General features: G+C 41.5%; 1 long non-coding RNA gene across 1 annotated transcript; it reads left to right on the forward strand.

The window, feature by feature from the left end:
* Positions 1-594: 594 nt before the first annotated feature.
* On the forward strand, positions 595-2,254 carry LOC128590212 (uncharacterized). The gene is made up of 3 exons (XR_008381242.1): positions 595-640; positions 1,582-1,627; positions 2,194-2,254. It is a non-coding gene; the product is annotated as an uncharacterized LOC128590212 (long non-coding RNA).
* Positions 2,255-20,627: the final 18,373 nt, after the last annotated feature.

The raw sequence follows: 20,627 nt of genomic DNA on the forward strand, positions 1-20,627 counted from the left end.
AAAGAGTGTTAGATTTTATATCTGGGTTAGGGTGCAGCAAAAGCATCCTGGATATAACATGGAATTGAGGATACACGTGATCCTGAGAGCATAAATGTTGGGTACAAGCTGAAATTCCAGGTGCTATTCCAGACTTTCAAGGTCCAAGTCAAGGGCTCTTCCCAGTTACAGGGGACTAGGGTAATACCTGGATTACAGACGAAACAAACAGAACGTTTCATGGAGGTAAATACATTGGAAAATAAAATGGCAGGGGAGGCAGAGGGACCCAGAGGGCCCAGGAGGGGAGGAGAGACCTGGTGGGCTGGAGGTGGGGAGTGCTGTGCCACACCCTCTTCCTGTCATCCCCTCTGCCAGCCCAGAAGCCTCTGTGACTCTGCTGTGCTCTGTGATGCAGGCTGGGGCTATAGCCACGCACGGGCACCCTCAGCACTCAGTCTTCTGGCAGCTCTGAACTATGGACCATGTTCATTTTTTGACCAGTCACATTGAATCATGGCTGAGCTTTGCCCCAGCTGTGTTAAACATAAACCCCCAACTCACCTTCCTGGCTGGATTGGGGTTACTCCTTCTGTACGTGTGGTACCTGGTTATGAAATCACTCTTATCAACCATCCAGGAAAACAAGGAAATCCACAAGGTAAGGAACACCCAATAGAGATCCTTTGGTATTGTTTCCCATTCCTATGCCCACAATGCTCAATGAGTGTGACTGGCTTAGAAATTGCTAGAACACCCCTCTTCTAGAAGAAGAGGTCAAGCAGGGCTGGGGGCTCGGGAGGACAGGTTTCCAGTTCAGGCTCACAGGCTGCCTACCATGGTGTCTTGCAGGATTCCAGGAATAAATCCCCAAACACAGTGGTTTCATGGTCCTGGTTTGGTGTCTAGAGAAAGTGTGGGTTTTCTCTTGGCATTGATGTTGAATCACTTTCCCATGTCAAGTGTCATTCCCCTAAGCTTTCCTTCACCTTGGGCCGATCGGGGGAGCAATGTTGAGAGCCTCTGAGCACTGTTCCCAGGACACAGGGTCCTCTGAGGGAGAGATGTGAAAATTATCTTCTGATTCTGTGTCCTACTTGAGCACAAGACTTCTGAGAACACCAACTGACGCTTTCACAGACAAAATCCTTTAAGTTTTTCAAAGGAAAAATGAGAAATAGTTTATCACTTTAAAAAATTGATAAAGAAACACAAATTTCTTTTTCTTTTTTTTTTATTGTTGGGGATTCATTGAGGATACTAGCCAGGTTACACTGATTGCATCTGTTAGGTAAAGCTCCTCTTGCAATCATGTCTTGCCCCCAGGTGTGGCACACACCAAGGCCCTGCCCCCCTCCCTCCTTCCCTCTTCTCTGCTTTTCCTCCCCCCCATAACCTTAATTGTCATTAATTGTCCTCATATCAAAATGAGTACATAGGATTCATGCTTCTCCATTCTTGTGATGCTTTACTAAGAAAAACACATTTCTATTAAGATGGAGATTCATGTTACTTATGGGTAATGAATATCTGATTTCGTAGAGAAGAGGATTGAGAGAAGTGAGTCAAAAGTTTGTTTACTCCTTTCTTTTTTGTTTTCAGAGTCAAGACAGAGAAAAGAGGAGCCAGAAATATGGGACATTCAGAGGTAGGGTTCTATTTGCCCTGCTTTCTACAAGGGTGAGCTTTCCTATTCTTCTGTGAGGTCCCAGGTCCCTGATCTCTGAGGGTGTCCTTGCTAGATACAGTCCCTTTGGGAAAACAGAGCCCTGAGGGGAGGCACTCAGGGGATGACCACGGGACCTGAGACATCTCTCAGAGTCACTGCTCTGTTCATCCGTGGGCGATGAGTATTTCCCAATAGGTGGCCATGTAAGATGTCAGTAAAGGATTACTATTGGCTTAGAGTCAAAACTTCTGTCTCCTGAATTTGCTTAAGCACTTTGACTTCCTGGGTACTCAGATTTCTTTTGGAGGTAACCACTGGTGTCTGGGATTCATGAAGTGGTTTTGAGCAGCATATGGGATAATGTACATGACAGTCCTACATAAATGAGGCCACATACACATGAACCTTGTTAATATCACTGCTGACCATTTGGCCTTGTCTGCTGATCTGAATTTAATAGCCCAGGGGTCTCCCATAGAGGGACTCATATAGGATCCTTCTTCTACCTTTCTTATATAATATAACCTAATCTACTGGTTTCTCAGGAAAGAGAACTGGCGAGAGTCAAGCAAAAGAGGAAAGGAAGCTGATTTCTATGCTGATAAGGTGATTAATCTTTCCCTTTCTCTCCTAGTCCCCTTTAAAAGCATGCTCTATACATTCTAGGATTCAGTGCACCTACTACGGTCATGGGAGAGGATGGCCATGGTAATGAGGATGGGAGTGAAGGCCTTGGGGAGAGGCCATAGAGTAAATTGTGATGTTGGGGGCGAGGTGAGGGGGCAGCAGGTTTCAGGGGGCCCCGCCCCCATAGGTGGTGTCCCCCTGTCCTTGTCCTAGTCCCAGCTGCAGCTCTGTTATCTCCTGTCTTCTGCAGCCCCTGGGGTGAAGATCGGGATACCATGAGCTTTCGGCGACTGTTATGTCCAGACCCCCTCTGTGAGGTGTGTAACACCACACCTGCTGAGATCATGAAAGTGCTGTTACGGACGTCCCAAGAAGATACTACTAATCTTGCTGCGTCATCTTCAGATTCTGAACTTTCTCACTCAGAGTCACCCCTCATTTTATCCTCTGCCCTCTCAGAAAGTACTCCAAGGGACCAAATACCAGCCCTTCCGCCAGATCCTTCTCCATCTCCACCTTCCACTCTCTCACCTGACCTGAAGACCTTAACTAAATCACCTTCACCGTCACCACCGGGTGACTCTGTGCCTCCAGATCTTGTTCCTCCCTTGGGCTCCAAGTTCCCCACTGCCCATTCCCCACCCCAGCCACTGGCCTCTCCCTCTTCCCCACATCACACTCAGGGAACAGGTCCTGGTCTCCCGGCAGAGCCCACTTTGCCTATAAAGACCATCTTCGCATTTGACCCTATCCTTCTCAGAGATGTCAACTCTTTACCAAATTTATCCCAGACAAAGACTCATACTGTTCCCCGTCACCGTCATCGTGCACCATCAACCCCGTCTGCTTCACCACCACCAGCCACCTCAGCTGTCACTCAATCTAAATTCATTTCCCTCTTATCAAAGCTTGTTCCAGACAGTGCTAAACTGTCCACTTACACCCTAACAATCAGAGGCATTGACCCTTCACCTCTTGCAGCTTCCGAGTTCTCCCTGTGGCAGCCTTATGCCAAGGACTTGTTCCCCTCCAAGTTGTCACTACATGATCTCAAGCAAGAGCTTTGTGTCCCTCACACTGCTGAGGCCTGTTTGGTTGGAAAACATGATGCCAACCTTGTAGAAGGCAGTAACCTCTTTTTTTCCAACCCTACTGCTATGACACTCTTGGAGAGACACGTTAAAAAGGGGGGTGACTTCCTGTTGCAGAAGGAAAATGAAAAGAAAATGAGGTCTTCCCCAGACCAATATAAGTCTGACTACTTACCAAACCTTTCAGCAAACAAGTCAGCCTCAGTTTCTGATGAGCATGATTCATCAGTTCCCCTTCCTCTGTCCACCAGCAAAGACAGGGTAGAGGAGCTGCACCTGCACGAGCAGCCCCCACATTCTAAGACCTTGGAGGTAACGCATGGCCAGTCCCAGACCCAGCTGCAATCCCCACTCCCAATCCCACAACCTGAGCCTCTGTCCCAGATGAGGCTCTGTGGAGTGCATGTCTATAAATCCCAGAAAGAGGCCCAGTGCCTTCTGCCCTCTGAAATTCAACACCTAGAATGGAATGTGCTCCAGAAACAACAAGAAGTTGAACGGGGTTTGCCCTCCCTGGTCAAGAAATCTCAGGCAGACTTGTGCCCTCCAGCTCCCAACATTACACTGACCAGCCAGTCCTCCAGGGCTCACGCTCCCATTTCTATTGTTCCTGGAGATTTTCCTCTCAGCAGTGAGCTTCGGAAGAAACTAGAGCACCACCTTCGAAAGAGGCTCATCCAACACCGGTGGGGCCTGCCCCGCAGGGTCCTTGAGTCTGTGTCACTCTTAAATCCCCAGAGGGACCCTCCGGAGACATCTAAGCCCAAGTGTCACTACGGACTCTCATGGATCTCTCTTTTTAAAGACCAGAGCAACGAAGATCTGAAGAATTTGGGATTGAATCAATCCAGAAGTTTCCAAGAGAGATGCTCAGAGATGTTTCTGCACAAGGATGTGAGGACGGGTCAGGGGCATAGCCTGGAGAATGGCCCAAAAGGTCATCTGTCAAGTAACCCAGACAGGCCCTCAGATAAGGGTTTGGGGTATGACTCTGTGAAACACCTAAGAAATCAGAGAGTGAATCTTCCAGGGAGAAATTCAAAGGCTTCAAGTGCGATTTTGGGTCGGAATCAACCTGAAAATGCCCTGACAGCAAAACTGAGCAAGAAATTTAAGAAAATCAGTGGGGGTCGGCTTTCAGGGAAGGCGAATAATTCATGGCATTCCACTAAGCACATAGTGTCTCTTCTTGAGAAATCTCACAGCCAAATAAAACACAGAAATTTGGCAGCATCAGTGGGTAGGAACACCCGCCTGAACACTTCCCAGCAGGTTGGCTTCCTTAGTTCCAGCCAGAGAGAGAAGTTGGAAGTCCATATTAAGAATATTCATACCAGAACAATGCAGGGCCTTCCTCCTAGGGTCCTTGAATCCCTGAAAATCTTTAATGTGAAGGACTCAAACCAATCTTTTCCTAATTCTAACGTTGCCTCTTCAAACCACATTATTTCTGGGGTGGGTTCCAAAGATGGAGTCTCCACACCCCTTAGAAGAGGCTCTAAAGCTTCTCATTCAGTTCCCAGCCGGGATCATCTCCCTGCCACCTCATCTGTGGGGAAAGGAGGACAGCAAGCCTCAATACAGTCACCCCCTGACAATGAGAAGACAGAGAACTTGCAGACAACTGAAGTTGGCAGAAAGTCTTTTCTGGACCCCCCTCAGAGCAGTATAAGCAAAGCACATCTGAAGCAGACTCTGCCGGCCAATAGATACGGGCTGAAGCTGCCCACGAGGCAAGTGGGGCCTACATCCCTGGGCCAAAGGATGAGGAAATGAGTTTCAGTGACAGAGCAAAGAGCCTTCGATTCAAAAGGATGAAGAACTCGGAACATTTGTCCACACTCAACAGGTCCAGGGAGATATTCCAGGCAGAGGGGCTCCACCCTCCTCTTTAACGCTCTAATAACAACCTGACCACCAGCGAGTGGGAAAGCTCCCCAGTAATAAATGTGTTCTGTTTCACTGAGTTCTGCTGTGACTTTTGTGACTGGTTTTCTTTTGCTGGCTTTGGGTTTGGCTTGTTCTTCCTTTCCTAGTTCCTTGAAATGTGATGTCACCTGTTAATTTGTGATCTTTCTGACTTTTTAATGTGGACACATAAGGCTAATTATAGCTAGTTCTAGTTTTTTTGTTATTCCTACCACATCTGCAGTTACTGCCTATGCTGAAGTCTTGCGCCCCTCAAGTTCATCCCTGGGAGTGGAAATGGATTTCTTCGAAACTTGTTCCATAAATTACACATGTTCTCAGTGGCATCAGAAGTGGTGAATTCTTTCTAGAAGTCTTTCAATATACTTTTCCCAGATCCATCAGCAGTATCATGGTAGCAGCTAGAGACTTACAAAAATATATTTCTTGAATAATATGACTAGAAAAGTAAAATGATCCTTGATCCAGGGGCTAAAGAACGTGTGTGTATTAGCAGGCATGAAAACAACATTGTGCACCTCCATCAGCGCTCCTAAGTGACCAGGCGCATTATCAATGATCAGCAGTTTTTTGAAAGAAAGCTTTTTTTCTGCGTAGCACATTTTAACAGTAGGATTACAGTAATCACCGAACCTCTTCAAAGCCATGCTGTAAACAGATGGGCTATTACCATGCTTTGTTGTTTCACTTATAGAAGACAGAGTAGCTTTAGCATAATTCTTTTTTTTTTTTTTTTTGTCCGGGGCCGGGTTTGAACCCACCACCTCGGGCATACGGGGTTGGCACCCTACTCCTTTGAGCCACAGGCACATTCTTAAGGGCTGTAGAATTTGTAGAATAATAAGTGAGCACTGCCAGCTGCATTGGCCCATAAGAAGAGAGTCAGCCTGTCTTTTGAAGCTTTGAAGCCAGGCCTTGACTTTTCCTCTCTAGCTATGATAACCCCAGATGGCATCTTCTTCCAAGAGAAGACTATTTTCTTCTATTGGAAATCTCTGGTGTACTGATTTCTACTGAAAATCTTCTACATTGAAAATCCGTGGTGTATCGTGACCACCTTCATCAGCGATCTTAGCTGCATTCTCTGGATCACTTTCTACAGCTTCCATCAGCATTTGCGGCTTCACCTTGTACTTTTAGGTTACAGAGACAGCTGCTATTTTTAAATCTCATGAACCAAACTCTGCTGGCTTCAAACTTTTCTTTTGCAGAATCTTTACCTCTCTAAGATTTCATAGACTTGAAGAGAGTTATGGCCTTGTTATAGATTAGGCTTTGGCTTAGGATAATGTTGGGTCCAATTTGATCTATCCAGACCACTAAAAATTTCTCTGTATCAGTAATAAGCTTGCTTTGATTTCTTATCATCTGTGTGCTCCTTGGAGGAGAGAACACTTTTAAGTTCCTTTGAAAACTTTTTACTTGCAGTCACAGCTTGCTGTTGCACATAAGAAGCCTAGCTTTCAGCCTACCTAGGCTTTCAACATGCCTTTCTCACTAAACATATTTATTTCTGACTTTGGATTCAAAGCAAAGGACATGCAGCTTTCTCATCACTTTAACCCATAAAGGCCACGTTAGGGTTATTGACGAACCTAATTTCAATATTGTTATGTCTCAGGGAATAGGAAGGTTTGAGGCGAGGGAAAGGGATAGGGAAAGGGCCTATTGGTTGGAGCAGTTAAAACACACACAATTATGTCTGCCATCTTATATGTGTGTAGTTTGTGGCACCCCCAAACAATTCCAGTAGTGATATCAAAGATCACTGGTCACAGATCCTACCATGACATATATAGTGAAAAAATTCAAAATACTAGGATAATTATCAAAATGTATACACTTGAAGTGAGCTTAGACCACATAGCTTCATATGCTATTAGAAATATGGCTCCAAAAGACGTGCTTGACACAGGGTTGCCAAAAACCTTTAATTTGCAAAAAAGCGCAGTACCTTTGAAGTACAAAGTGAAACACAATAAAATGAATTTGCCTGTGTTAGAGTCTCCAAAGAGGACATCATCAGCCCTTCCCTCTTTGTACATGAGTGCTTCTCTTACCCATGAAGAAGCGAAATCTTTTCCTTTCTTTCCCCTTGTGTCTAGCTTTACCTCATGACTTCTTTGATGAATAGAATGAGATGAAGCCTGGAGGCTTCTGCTTCTTCTCTTGAAGCGATTTGTTGAGTCTAACTACCCAAAGAACCCCATGATTGGAGGAAGCCCAAGCTAGAGACATAGCAGAGGCCATCTGGAAGGGTACTGAGGGTTCTCTTCCCTTTCCTTACACTGTTTTCCACCTAAATGTGCATTGGAATATCTAGTTTATGACTAGGAAATACAAATTAACAATCATGACATTGCTGCAATAAAATAATTTAGGAAAAAGAGCAAAAAAGAGCCCTGCTAAAGTAAGATTACAGGTGAGGTGGTTTGGATGGTCTAGTGAGGTGGTTTGGATGGTCTAGACACTCCTTTTTCTGTTCCTCTGTATTATTTATTTATTTATTTACGTATTTTATTTATTTGTCCTGACTCCAATCTCATACTACAAAGCACGGTTATGGAAATGATTTGAATGATTTGCAGTGTGGAGTATCACCTTGGAATTCTTTCTAGTGACCCTTACAAGATAGCGCTAAGGTTACTTTTAGAATTCTTCTGTTGTTTGCTGCTTATTGGCAGAGACTTCAGTTTCTGACCATGTGGACCTCTCCATAAGGTGAGGAACTGCCTGAATGTTTTTACAACATGACACTTGGCTTCCCTCAGAGCTAAGGATGAGAGGGGCTGGGGAGACAGAGATAGATGGGAGAGAGAGAGAGAGAACACACACCCATGATGATAAAAACAATTGCTTATAACTTAATCCTAGAAATGATAGACTGTGACATCTACTTTGTATGAATACCAGGAAGTGGGAATCCCTGAGAGTCATCCTGGAAGCTGGCTGCATAAAATGATTGGCTCTAAGAAACAAATTGTGTACCAGAGTGATAGTTAAACACCTTCTGTAGATGGAAATACTAAATCCTTTTCAAGTATCTTCTTAATATAATTACTAATTGCTTTTCTCACTTTTACTGAGGTATAATTGACAAACAAAATTGTACATACTTAAAGTATCCGATGTGATAGTTTGATATGCATGTCATTGTGAAATGATCACCAAAATTAATAAATCTATCATTTTTTTTTAGAAAATGAGACTGCTTAAGATCTTTCTTAGCAAATTTCAAGTGTACTAGGCAGTGTTGTTAACCACAGGCACCATGCTGTGTCTTAGATCCTCGGAACTCATTCATTTACAGGTATAACTGAAAGTTTGTCCTCTCTGAGCAACATCAGTTGAAATAAACGATGATGCTTCTTCAGCTAACTTTGTCTTCAGATTTTCAACCTTGATGGTATCACTATTACCTTTCCTGAAACATGGTAAATGTTGACACCTATTTAGCATAAGCTATACATTCATCTCAACATCCTTGAAAAATAAAAATTCAGTATTTAATTTGTTATCAAATATAATTTCATTCTTTTAAGCTCATTATGACTGAAAACATTTATTTTAAGGTAAGAAAAAAATTTCCAAATAATAAACAAACAGTTCTAGTATGTACCATAGGATAAATAGTCAAGACTGCTTGGATTAACCTCTATACATCTTTACAACAGGACTCGTCAGTATTTTTTGAACCTCACTACAATTCATATATACTTAAGGAGTAATTTCCTGTCATTTCCTGCCAATACATTTTACTGCAGAGCTAGTGGCTTTGTGGGTCTTGCTGCCTGTGACAGAGGCCATGGAAAAACATCAGTGACCATCAGGGACAGCAGTAGTGAATACTTTCACATCCATCACCCTCAGAGCCAAGGGCCTTGGATGTGACCAGCTGCTCCTATGTAGGGACACTTTATTTTAATGTGTGTCTCCTGAGTGTTCTCTTTGAAAGGGAGCTGTTAGTTACCTTGTGTCTGGAAGAGATGTGGAAATGAAAGACGCTTTGTATCTTATCATCTTGCACATAGGATGAGAACTATTTCCTGCATATGTTTCATATATGACCTAAGGGGACCATGGAAGAAACTGAAAGTACTATACGGAGGCCTAGCAAACCCATTCTGGCTTATTTTAAGGTACCCTTAATAAATATACATGGAATTACAAATATGAGGAATATACGTGGAATATAATTCCACCTATAATGAGTTCAAAATCAGGCAAAACTAATCTATGGTGTTGGAGTTTAGAATACTGATTTCCCTTGGGGAGGAAACAAGTGAAACAGGCTTGATCTGTCTGCAGGATGCTGGGAATGTTTTCTTTCCATTTATCTGGCAGAAGTTACTCAAGTGTTTGCATGTGCAAAAGCATATTAAGCTGTATATTTAAAGTTATTGGATTTTCCTGTACATAAATTATACCTCAATTTAAAAATGTAATCAAAAAGTGAAAAATAATAGTTGGTTGAAGGAAAAATTGCTAACCCAGATGGCCCACCAGAGCAACAGGCACAGATCTAGACTGTTTCAACCAAAGACTGTTGCAGGACTTACTCTCATCTTTTTATATACTGAGAGAGAGCTGGTAATACATTTTATTTTTACTTAATGATTCATTTAAATTTCTCAGTGTCCTCTGCCAACTCAAAAAAGGAATTTTTCATCTCACATGCAAAAAAAAGTTATAACCAAACACAAGAAATGAAATTTTATATGTACATATGTTTTACGTTATGAAATCTAGAAATAACAGAAATAAAATTATATATTTATAAAACAGGAATATCAGAGATGGTGGAAATTTACCTATAGCATTATCTAATCATAGAAATTCACAGCAGAAATCTTTATTCTTTAAAATAGTATTTAATGTCTAGTATTAAAATGGTATGTGAAATTTACATCAATTTTAATGATCAAAGTAAGATGTGTTTACATGTCAAGTTCCTAGGCACCCTTGTGAATTCCAAAGACTTGTATATTCTAATTATATGGTGGTGGAAATGACAGTCATAGGAGGTAGTGTTTATTTACGCTGCTGTTTTGAAAGAAATGATTTCTTCATCTGCACTGAACTTTCACTGATAGAAATGATTATTAGTTGATTTTAGAAGGAGCACATTAAAATGATGATTTCCATCGGATGGAAATCTAATGTCATATGGAAATTAAGAAAACAATTTACTACTAAATAATGTTTTGTACTATCCGAGTCTTTATCCTCTTCAGAGTATCTGCATTAAATACTGCCTCATTGATTGTCAAAATAATTATATGTCAGAGTCAGGTAGCATTCTGACTGTCACATATTTGAGAGAATAGGCTCACAGGATGTTAAGTATAGTATCTGCACATCCAGATGACTTCTGTATAGTCAATTATACCATGTTGTAGCCTTTATTGCTATTATTACCTTTATTAATGGCATACATAAAAAAGAACATCTTACTTGAAACGAAAAATTATTAGATTTGACAGCAAAAATAAAATTGTTTCTTTTGCTAATTTGAATTCCTTCCCATGTTTGTTTTGCACCCCAGTTAAGCTTAAAAGTTATAACCTGTATTTTGGCTTTAATATAGAAATCTTCTAATTTCTTGAATGACTGGAAGATGTCATGTCTCAAGCCTTGCTTATTCTATTCAATTTCATTCCTAATTCATTATTTCACTGGCCTGCCTGTCAACTTGAGAATTTACTCCCATTCCTTGCAATAAAGATGGTGTACCCACCAACTGCTCAAAACCCAGAAACAGAGAATTCTAGTCCTTAAATAATGTCTTGAAACCTAAGGGAATCAAAGTTGCTTCTTTAGAAACTATCATAGATCAGCATACAAGAAGCTGGGTATAGCCGGGTGTTGTGGCGGACGCCTGTAGTCCCAGCTACTCGGGAGGCTGAGGCAGGAGAATCGCTTAAGCCCAGGAGTTGGAGGTTGCTGTGAGCTGTGTGAGGCCATGGCACTCTACCGAGGGCCATAAAGTGAGACTCTGTCTCTACAAAAAAAAAAAAAAAAGAAGCTGGGTATAGGTAATGGCCCTGGAAAGTTTCATTAGTGGTGCGATAAAGAAATGAAAGAGATGCTCTAGGATGGAGGCCATAGTCTAGTATCCAGCGGTTGCAGTTTAAATTCCAACTCCACCTGGGATGACCCCATGAGTTACCTTCTCTATCAGCCATCTGTAAAATATGAAATATTAATAATTATTTGCAAGATTACCAAAAGGAATGAATCAAGGCAATCTGTGCAAAATTCCCAGAACAGTAGAAATGATACCTATTACAACAGGTGGAATAGAAACTTAACCATAGGAGGTATAAAATAAAAGTGCTTCAGGTAATAAAGAGTGGAAAACGTTGTTCAAGGACAAAGAAAAGATCAACCGCATCTCCAGGGCTTGCTCTTGCTGCCCTGAAATGACCGAAGACTCTTTGTTTCCAAAGTGTCATGTTTACATAGCCCTCTGATTGTAAGTACCATATAATTACAAAATGACTATGTGAATGGAAGATTCAGTGCATTTTTTAATAAATAAGATTTTTGCATTTTGCATCTAAATTCATTGATTATGCATAACAGAGGTCAGGAAAGCCTTGTGGCTTTACTACATTGATCAGCATCTAATAACTTAATTATCTACAGAAACAGATGTTACTTCAAGTGAAAACACATTATCTTATACACAGGGAGGAAAATTAAGGCATTGAGCACTGTGGAGATCTCTAAAATGACCATATTGAGGCTAAAAGGAGAAAGAAACAAGACATCAGGGCTCCTCATGTGAGCTTTACTTTAATTTATGTCTTCCAAATTACTTTCATCTTGAATATTTTTGACATCTCATTTGACTCCAGTTTAGGAGATTGTGCCTGCACGCATGTTCACACACACATGCTCTCTCTCTCTGTCTCTCTGACACACACACACACACACACACGCACACACACACACACACCCCTAGGACCTGGATGCTCTTGAGATCCAGAAGGAGATTTTAAGGTGCTTCCTTCTTTCAGATTCCTGACTGAATTGTGATCTTCCTTGTCCTTGGAGAGGAACTAGCACAGCCTACTTCTGTTTATTTCTTCATAAATAAACTTTTTGCCAATGAATAAGTATGAAAACAGAGGGGCCCCACAGTACTGTGTTGTCTGGTGTTCCTTGCTTTATTCTTAAAGGACTTGATTTTTCTGCTGCTTACTGTATTAGAATATGATTCATTGCTAATCTTCATCCTCTGAGAAGAGAATCAAGTCAAGCCCACCTGGCCAGGTCACTGTTTTTTGTGTATCCTCAACTTTGCTTTTATATTGAGTCAGGCTCACCTCTCTGAGATAGGGCATTGACAGGCCCTGCTCACAAAGGATCATGAAGCCCAAACCAAGTCTCTGATAAAACACAAGATGGTGGAGAAGGAAGCCCAAACCAGCTAGAACCAAGGTGGTGACAGGAAATGACCCCAGGTTACCCTCACTGCTCATATACCCCCCTTGTGATGTATTAGCATACAAAAGAAGACTCCACCAGCACTAAGACAGTTTACAAATGCCACAGCCACTCCCAAAAGTTACCCTATATAATTTAAAAAGGGGAGGGGCCCTCAGTTCCGGGAACTCCCTACCCTTTTCTCAGAAATCTTATAAATAATCCTCTACTTAGCATAAAATGAAACAGAAGGTTTAAAATTAAGGCTCTGGAAAGTCAAATTATTACATTCGATTGCTCTGAGAAATAGCTGCTGCTCCAACCATGGGGCAAGGCTTCCTTTTACTTGTCTCTGTAATAAACTTCCTTTTTCCTTACTCTGTCTGCTCATTCTTGAATTCGTTTTGATGTAAAGGCAAGAGCCCATGTGACCTTCAGGCTGGACCCTCATTTTGGGGCCCAGATTCCTGCTTTTTCTAATTAGTTATTCCTCAAATTGCCCTGAACAAATACTCTGACCTGGCCCCAGAGCTCTTCCCCTGGTTAATGCCAATGCCCACTTCCATATTCAGGGATTAGCTATTGTGTTTGTCTTAGATTCGGCAGGTGGAAATGGATGGTTTCTTTCCTCTATGATTCACAGACTGTAGTCATAAAACCTCAGAAATTTAAAGTGGAAAATGACCTTCGAAATAATTTCTAGATCCTTTCTCGTGGATGAAGGACTGATGTCAAATTGTGTGATGTATCTGAGATCACAGGCAGGCAAGCAGACACAGTCAGAATTAGATCCTGCAAATGCTGAATCTCAGTGGACTGAGGAAGGAGCTGGGTTTGGGAGGGCCACTGCAAGACCAGGTACTGAGTAGCATGCTGACACAGGAGCCAGCGATACCCACACGGTCAAGGTCATTGATGAAGGGAAAGATAGAAGGGCACCAAAAGCATATCAGGAAGGAAATCAGGACGGGCCCACCAGTGGGGTGAGCATCTGGAGCTCAGTAGGAGTTTAGAAGAAGCGGAAGAATTGTGTTTATTTTTCTCCTCATCAATATTCATTATTCAATAGCTACAACTTATTGAGAAATTATGAAGCATTGTTGAAGCCCTTAATTTGTATTAACTTATTTAGTTTTCAACAACCCTGTGGGCCAGCACTTTTCTTATCTTCTCTTTACAGATAAGAAGTGAGACAGAGTTGTTGGCCGCTGCCACGGGCAAGACAGGGCTCATTCCCTGGCAAGCTGGCTCCAGCGTTCTACCCTTAACAAAGCCAGTGTGTTGCCCTTCTGCGTTCCATTGCTGCAACTGCTGCCTGGCACTTAGCAAATATTTAGGGTCAGTTGTTGCATCTGTTACTGGGGAGATACTGGTTAACTTCTGTGAATCTGGAAATCGTACTGAGTACTCAAGGCCCATTTCACCTCCCTGTGTACACCTCCTGCCCTAGCCCCCTTTCCGTGCACGTCATCTTCCACGGGACAAGAGCATAACCAGCGGTCCTCGGGCTGCCAGCCTAGTGCAGACTTGTTACCCAACAGCTCCCAGGTTATCTGAGGTGTTCACCATCATTCTGTTATAACTGCCGAGTGTGGGCTGAAAAGGAGAGTCAAGTGCAAGATGGGGTGCTTTTATTCTTTTGTTTTTCTTTCTTGTCTTCTGACTGGCTCACGGTGCCTGACTAGCCAAGGCAGCACTTACAGCTCTCCCATTTATGTCTCTTACAGAGAGGTTGGAAAGATTTTCTATGCTTGATATGCATACTTGGCCCAGGGCTATTGGAATTTAGAGCTCTTACAACATGGGGTTCAGCTGTGAGGAAGAAGCTTTACCCCTCTTGGCAGGATTTTAGATCAGCAGTGGCTTTCTTGACTGCAATCCTCTTTTCACCCCTAGATACATATGCAGAGGAAAACCCCAAAGATTCAAGACAAAGTGTTTTAAAGGAATAAACACCATTTCTTTCTTTTTTTTTTAAACACCATTTCTTAAATGTGAGTGACCATTTGGAGACCTCCCTCTGCCTAGTTTCAAGGACAGTATGGTCTTGCTGTAATGACTTCTCTGCAACAGTTTAAATTCTCATGTCAAGAACATGAGATTAAACTCAAGTGGTCAGAGAACAAAGCTACTGCTGAGCTGAATCAGGAAATTAAGTTGTTCTTTATTGTCCTGTCATCAGAGGGATGGAAGGCATTCAGTAACTGTCATGTTGCTTGTCCTAAGAATTTCAAACATATTTCCAACCCTCACTACATAGGATGAAGACTCTTTATCCATTTCCATGATTAGGCATCATTCCCATTTCTGGATGAGCACATGGAGCCTCAGAGACAGTTTGACCTGTCCAGTGTCACACAGTGAGAAATACCTGCCTCTGCAGTGAGGCTCTTCCTTTGATTCTGCTTCTGTTCCTGACACACCATCTTGACCCCCATGTCCATGCTGCCCCCATCTTTCTGAGTGTGTGTACTCACTACTGAGTGTAGACTCACTTCTGAGTGTGTGTTCACCCTGTGAACGTACTCACAGAACTCATCTCCTACATATCACTCCCCAGTGTGCTCCAAATCCCAACCACATCTTAATATTGAGATTGCATAAGACACAGAGTTGAATTATTTGTTGAATAAGCTAATTTTGTCATCAAGCTGCCACCATAAATGTATTTATGAACACTATGCTGGCTAAAATATCGTATAGTCCCGCTTGGGTCTTGGGCTTCCTTGAATGATTTTTAGACAGACAGATATGCAGAAATATGGTTCATGTTGAAGTGTTTTCAATTCTAAAATACTATTGAATGGTAGAAGGGCAGAAAATCTAGGAAGATGAATAATCTGACACACTGAAAAAATATCATTTATTCATTGATTCACTTGGGCATTTGTCTAGTGTTTCCACAAATAATTCCAAAAGCTTAGCATCCCTGGGGCCCAGCGCGAGGAACTGAGGCTACATCGGGTTTACTTCCCATCCTCCCCCTTCCACAAGTGAGCTTATAGACTTAGGGGGTCGGTTGGGGAGACACACATAACAATGAATATCACAGCCTACCACTTCCATGAAGAAGCCAAGAGTATCACGGGAACATCAGACACACACTAAGGGGCCCAAGAAATTTTCTCAGAGGAGATGAATGAAAAATTAAATTTTTAAGGCAGTAAAGAAATGGTTATGGTATATTAAGAGGACGTGACCCATATGACAAAGAATCAACAGTTTAGCTGGTCCATGCTTATGTTATTGGTGGTGATGGATGTGAGTGTTAATGGGGGGTTTAGAAGATTTGTGGGCATATTACCTTTAAGGATATCATCAGAGGAGACACAGAGAATAATTTAGAAAAAAGTGATTGAGGTGGCCTAGCAATTGCAGTCAGCTGTCCTTGAGAGAAGAAGCAAGGATCATCTGGAGTTAAACTCAAGTCCTTGTGACCAGCCCCCATGAACAGGGATGTGGGAACAAGAAGTAGACAGTTGGCTTTGTGAGAGGATGGTGAAAATGCAAGAAAAGGGTGCCTTGACGGGGCCATTGTTTCAGGATCTCCGTGTGAAACACTGGAAGTAGGTCAGGGGCAAAGCCCCTCCCTCTGACTTCAGCCCTTCCCTAGATGTTCCTTCCCTTGATGGAGCTCTCCCATATCCATAATATGTATTTTAGAAATCTAATGTAGTAGACAAAAAAAGATGAGCTTGTATCAAGTATCACTGTGGGTTTTATTCTCTGGGAGAGGAAGGAGGGGACAGAAGCTGGCAGGAGGGCTATGAATTAGGGATCAACATGGATGGAAGAGACAGTGGGGAATTAGGATAGACCAGAGGGAAAAGGTGAGCTATGATAAAGCCTAGGGACACTTTAGCCAACTCCTCTAAGAAGTCTGGAGCAAGCACAATAGGACCATGGGAGCTGTGCCCCATTGGCCTGAAATCAGCCAGCTCTGAGTCCTTATGGGTGGGCTGCTCCGGAACTGCCCTCCACGAGGCAAATCTCTGCAGCTGGAGCAAGCCCTGAAGGAAATCGGGGCTGTCTGCTGACCACACTGGACATCTGGGGCATCAAGGCCTTCCTCAAAGGGGATCTGTGCTGCATGGCTCTGTATAAAACCACAACACTAATGTTTGTTTTCTTCTTCACAACAATTCCACGAAACTTCACAGATTAAGAAATTGAGATTCAGAGAATTCACCACTCATGGTCCCTCAGGCTGTTTCCCCCATGCAGTCTATAACCCTTACTCTGCCCCTCTTCCCACTGCTCCTGCACTGTGTGATGGAAACACACTGGAGGCAGGGAAGGCTTTTCTGAAAATTGAAAGCTGGTTGGGAAGAGAAGGTTTAAAGGCAGTGAGGGCATGAGGCTGTGCAAAAAAGTCTTGACAACTTGTCAAGAATAGTTCCGCAAAGGAGTGAACTCAGCATGTGGGGAAGAGATTTGGTAATTTTCAATGAGGCCAGAGTTTAGTTGGGCTGGGAGGATGTTTAGATTTCTAAAACGAAATGCGTTCATAAGTAACAATGCTATGCCATGGGACAAGGATTACTACTCATTGGTGACCAGTATCAAAGCTTGGTAATTACTCCCATGGTCAGAAATTCAGAAACTCTAGAGAATACTACCCCACAAAACTTTTAATCCATTGTTGAGAAAATGGCAAGAAGACATTCAAAGTGCTGTTTATTACACTTAGTCTGGTTAGAACCACTGCAAAATGTAGTCTACAAGGGCATTTTTTTCGTTTAGTCTACAATTTTTATATAGCTGTTTGTACTTACATTTATCTCCACGTTCTTTTTAGCTAACCTATATGGTGCACCATAGCAGACAAGGTCAAGTGGGTCATAGATTCACATGCAAGAAAAACAGGAACCCTCCAGAGAGCATAATGATTTGTTCCAGTAAGATGGAGTGGCGAAGGGAGAGGGAAGAGATGTTACGGGGTATTAGCTAACGCTGCTCAATAATTTACCAATCAATTAAAATGGCATTATTATTCTCTTTTGCCACTTAACTTCTGTGATATTTAAAGGTCGCATGGGTACTACTGGGGAGGACAGCTATTAGCAGATACATGAAAATAGCATTTCCCATTTCTGGAATAAGGGGTCAAGGTAATTTGTGTCTTAGCTCAAGTTTCACTCATCAGCACACAAGGGCAGATGTTTGACAAAACTGGTGTGTTCAAAGAACTGAGAAGGGGAAAAAATGCTCCAAGGTCTGATGAGGGTGTGGAAAATCAGAGAGTCAACATGACATATACTACTACATGATCTTTTAGATCCTTTCAATTAGGGTCAGACGATTGCTGGATTCTCTGTCTGGATTGACTTCTACATTTCTATTAGCTAGGCTCTAACCAAGGGTGAGTGAGTTGTTAGAGATCACAAACATTTTAGATGTAATTACAAGCAATCTATAGTTATTGAACAATATTTAGCTTTTATCAAGCACTTAGTATTTATCAAAAGCCATGTTGGCTACTTTCCATGCTTCACATCACTTGTAGAAATAACAAAATAGGCAATAGAGAATATTATCCCTACTCCATAGACAAGAAAACTGAGACCAAGATGCTAAGTAATATATTTCAAGTTTCCTAAGTAGTATGTGATAAAGTGCTGGTCCACTGTTCTTAAAACTTCACAACTCCCTTAATTATTTACTTGAACTGGTCTATTATTTCTTTTTTCCTTCCTCATTAATTCCTAATTTTATAAACTGGTTACATTGTAAAGGACTTGTGGAGATGATCTGGGCCTTGGATTAACTGATTGAACAAAATAAACCAATTCACAGCTGGGCACGCAACACGCTTGGGAAATGCTCATACTTAACAGTGGCTTGTTTCAATTTCTATTTCAAAAGACTGGCTGGTGACAGAAATGAGGTTGTATCCACACATTCATAGACTTCTCCCTATTCCTTGTGTTTTTATAGAAAATGTTGACCTATACTAAACTATTATTGAAGAGATGGCTTAATTTGAAAGCTTGAGTCTGTCCCTGCGTGAACAGCTACTTCAACTCTGGTTGACAAAACAGCCCGAGCATTTGTCAAACAGCAAGGCAGGCACAGCACAGTCACCCACCATTGCGTGGGGTTCTCTTTGGCTGATGAGTTCATCTTCTGGAAATGTCCATCTAGGTGGATACAAACCTGAAATACCCCTTTTGGCTCAGTTTCCCTAAGGATGGGATCTGTGAGCGCAGTGAAGTGGGATGGGGAAGAGTTGCCAGGAATAGTAAAACATGGAATTCTCATCTCGGTTTTTCCTTATTTTTTCAAGCCTCTGTTTGTTTTCCACTACACTCAGCCCATAGCATTTTCTTCACAGAGATAAAATTGAGAGCAGCAAAGACAGAACAGATGGAAGACCTGAAATTGTGGGTATGAGGCTCAGTTTTAGTCTTCCAAGGCTCTGTGAGCTAGTGCAAACCACCTATACTGGCTGAGCTATAATCTCCTCTTATGTATAATGTCGGTGTCACAGGCTTTTTTTTTTTTTTTTAAGGGTTCAATGTGAGAAATGATAAGGTTTGTTTGGCTTTTCCTTATGCACCTTGGATTCCATTTACATTAAACTAATCCAAGTCTCCTCGCTAGCAACAGGACTAAGTGGAGTTCACATGAAATGACAGTCCTTGGAGGATAGAGGGAGATTACTAAAAACCCTCTAAGAGAGTTTAATAAAAACTCCATTCTGTTGCTTCCATATGTTCATGAAATACTAAAAGCAACTGGTGGACATTTTTGTCAAAAAAATCTCTTATTGGATATTTATCATCTTATCACTAATAAATTTAGTTTCTTATCATAATACTTTAATTTACATTTTAAAATATCATCATTACACAGAAGTTTTAACTGGACCTGAAATAGACTATGTGGAGTGCCTCTGCCATTTAAGGGTAAACTTAGGAACTTGAAAGATCATTTGTGTTTCTGATTGAAAAATAATTGGGTCTATGAGAAGGAAATTATGATAATCATTAGGTGCGATAAAATAGAGTCTTATGCTAAATTTGCAATTTCAAATACAAACATGTAATCTCAAGATTGTGCTTAAGGACAACTTCTGTGTTTAATGCTTATGTTTTACAGACAACTGTCCATGATAGTTTAGGGAATAATATGAGAGATTAGATAGCAAAAGAACCATTAGATATCAAAAGAACCATATGGGTTATCGCAACATTTTGTCATCCAGAAAAATCAAAAGATTAGGAGTAAGACTTTTTATCAATTAAAATCTATTTTTGGTCCTAATAAGGACCATATTAATTCTTATAGTCAAACATTGGAGGTAAAGCTCCTATAGGATACTCCCATCACTAGCCTGTCCCCATGTCCTTATGTTATAGCAGGGTTTGCAAAGCCCAACATCTTCATTTTGTTTCCTAATACAAAGAATATTCCCTCCTTCTTTTTTCCTTAATAATAACTTTATTGAAAAAAATGGATATAGCCTGATATTCACTATTTTATAGTGGACAAGCCAGTGGTAGTTTTATTATATTAACAAAATTTTGCAACAATCACCACTATCAAATTTCAGAACATTTTCATTACCATCTCCCCAAAGAAGCCTTTACACATTGTAGTCACTCCCAATTTACCCTCCTCCCACCTCCTGGAAATCATGGATCTACTTTTGTGTCTTTGGGGACTTGCCTATGCTGGGTATTTTATATAAATGAAATCATACATTGCATGGCTCCCTCTACCTGATTTCTTTCCCTTATCATAGTGTTTTCCAAGCTTGTCTATTTTGCAGCATGTATCAGCATTTAATTTCTTTTTATTGCTAAATAATTTACCATTGTATAGATACATCACATTTCATTCCAGTTGATAGACATTTGGGCTATTTCTACTTTGGGCTGTTAAGAATAATGTTGCTA

This window comes from Nycticebus coucang, chromosome 7 (assembly GCF_027406575.1).
Source record: "Nycticebus coucang isolate mNycCou1 chromosome 7, mNycCou1.pri, whole genome shotgun sequence".
Taxonomy (NCBI): Eukaryota; Metazoa; Chordata; class Mammalia; order Primates; family Lorisidae; genus Nycticebus; species Nycticebus coucang.